This window comes from Melanerpes formicivorus, unplaced genomic scaffold (assembly GCF_026170545.1).
Source record: "Melanerpes formicivorus ecotype bairdi unplaced genomic scaffold, bMelFor1.0.p_v2 SCAF_368, whole genome shotgun sequence".
Taxonomy (NCBI): Eukaryota; Metazoa; Chordata; class Aves; order Piciformes; family Picidae; genus Melanerpes; species Melanerpes formicivorus.
The window spans coordinates 190,001-192,500 of NW_027142720.1; the positions used below are offsets into that span (position 1 = coordinate 190,001).

The window sequence follows — 2,500 nt, forward strand, 5'->3', positions numbered from 1 at the left end:
AGTGCCGGGGGGGGCGAGGCCCGCGCCTCCTCCCCCAACCGGGCTCTCGTCTCCCCCAACGCCCCACCGGGCGTCGCTGGACCAACGGGGAACCCCTGCCGGCGAAGCCCCGGCGGGACGAACTCCGCGAGAGCGGGCGCTCCGGGAGCGGGGAGCTACGGAGCGCTCCCCGAGTCTGCACTTAGGGGGACGAAGGCCCCTCCCCGCCCGGGGGAGAGCCTGCGAGGCGACCCCAGCCGCGCCGCTCGGCGGGCACCGAGGCGGCGATTGATCGTCAAGCGACGCTCAGACAGGCGTAGCCCCGGGAGGAACCCGGGGCCGCAAGTGCGTTCGAAGTGTCGATGATCAATGTGTCCTGCAATTCACATTAATTCTCGCAGCTAGCTGCGTTCTTCATCGACGCACGAGCCGAGTGATCCACCGCTAAGAGTTGTCTGGCTTTTCGGCACCGCCCCGCCAGCGCGGAGGGGCCGGGACCGCTCGCAAAGGAGCGGCCCCTCGGAGAGCGCGGCACGGCGGCCGCTCGCCTCACATTGACCGTACAAGCACAGGAGAGGGGGGGAAAATAAAACGAAACCCCGAAGCGGCAAAAGCAAGGGGCGGGGAGCCCGCGCTCCCGGCTTTTTTCCCTCCCCCGAGGAGGGAAAAACGCACCTTGCGGCGCTTCGGGGCCGGACCAGGCGCCCGGGCTCGCTCCGACCTCGGCGCGGAGGAGGCCCGCCGCGCGCCGCCGGGAACGTGCCCCGAACCCGGCCTCGCCTCGCGTGCACGGGGAAAGAAAACCCCCTTCGCTTCCCCACCCAACGGCGGGGGGGGGTGTGTCTCTCGCTGGCCGCCCCGTGCCGTCGCGGAGACGCCACGAAGCGAGGCAGCGGAGACCCCCCCCCCCCCGCCCCGGGGAGCGAGGGGGGCCGGGCGCACAACCCCGCCGGAGGAGAGCGCGCGCGCGCCTCCGCACCGGCCCCTCCAACGCCGCCACCGCTGCGGCCCATCCCGGACTTTCTTTTCCCCCGCTTTGGCCCCGGGGCCGAGCCCCGGCCGGCTCGCGCCCTCGGGCGGCTTCCTCTCGCCACCGAACCCCCCCCGCCGCGGGGGACGGAAAACGGCTTGCGAGACGGAAAGCCCGAGCCCACGTGGGACGCCGCCGCGGCGACCCGCCGGCCCTCGCCGGGCGGCGCACCCGCCGACCGACAAACCCCAGCGGCACGAGCCCCTTCCATCCTCCCCCGGCGCCACCGCGCCGCCGGCTTCGCTCGCTCGACCCCTTCCGTGGCCCCGCGGCCAGGCGGACAGCGGACGGCGCTGAGCCGGGGGGCGGGCCCCCGCTCTCCCCGTTTCCACGCGGAGACCGGGGGTGGGACGCCCCCGGCTGCCCGCCCGTCCCCCACCCGGCACGCGCCGGGAAGGCGAACGGGGAAGCCCGCGGGCAGGGCCCGGGACCGGGACAGCCGCAGCCGGTGGCAGGGTGCCCTCCGGCGAGGGACCGGAGCCGGAGACGCCGAGCGACGCCCGCCGCCGCTCGGACGCGGTCACGCCACCCGAAACCGGCCCCGGACGGGGGGGAACCGGCAGCGCGAGACCGCCGAGGGCGCCAGCTCGCCGGGGCCCCGCTCTGGGGCCTGGGCAAAGGGAAAAGGGACCGGGAGGTCCGCAGCGGCCCGCGCCGCAAGAGGCGCCGCCGCCGAGCCGCGGCAACGCGCCCGCACAAAACCCCCGGCGGGGGCGAAGCGCCCTGGGCCAGCCCCCACCGCGGGGGCTCGCCGCCCCGGCCCGCGAGAAGCCCGCGCTTCAACGCGCCGCCGGGGACGCCCGTGGCGAGGCGAGGCGCGGGCCGGACCACGGCCGACCTCGCGCGGTGGGCTCTCTCCGGCCGAGCGCTCGGACCGCAGAGAGGGGGGGGCAGCAGAGTCCCCTCCCCGGCCCGGCGGGCCCCCGGAGGACGACGAGCGCGACGACGGCGGACCTAGCCAGAGGCATTGCGGGGGCAACCCCCGCCCCTCTGAAGGCACCCGCCCGCCCCCGCGCTCGCCCCCGCATCCGGGGGTGGCGCGCCGAGCCGCCCGGGTCTTTAAACCGCCGCCCGGCTTCCTCCGCGGTAGGGCAAGGCCGCGGACGAAGGCGCGGAACGCTAGGTACCTGACCCTGGGGTGAGGGAAACCAGACTTAAGGCCCCGCGGGGGTGCCTCCCCCCACTGCCGCCGTCGGGGGGAGCGTCCGCCCGCGGGGGCCGCGCCCGACGTCCGCCGCCACCACCGCGCCCCTGGCCTGGCCCGAGGCCCGGGGTTTCCCTCAGTCAGCCGGCGCTGCGCTCGGGGAGGAGGGACGCGGCTGGGGACGCCCATGCCGCGCGCTCGCCGCGCGGCGAGCGCCCGGCTACGGCGGCCCCGGCGGCGGACCGGCGCAGGGCCGGCGACGACGGCGACGCGGCTGGGCGGGCCGAGGGCCCGGGAGAGCCCGCTCGACGACACCCGCGCGGACCGGGAGCATCGCTCGGGCGCCG

At 77.3% G+C, this 2,500-nt stretch overlaps 1 non-coding gene across 1 annotated transcript; it reads right to left on the reverse strand.

Moving 5' to 3' along the window:
- Positions 1-279: 279 nt before the first annotated feature.
- LOC137459474 (5.8S ribosomal RNA) lies at positions 280-432 on the reverse strand. The gene has a single exon (XR_010992339.1). It is a non-coding gene; the product is annotated as a 5.8S ribosomal RNA (ribosomal RNA).
- Between the last annotated feature and the right edge of the window lie 2,068 nt (positions 433-2,500).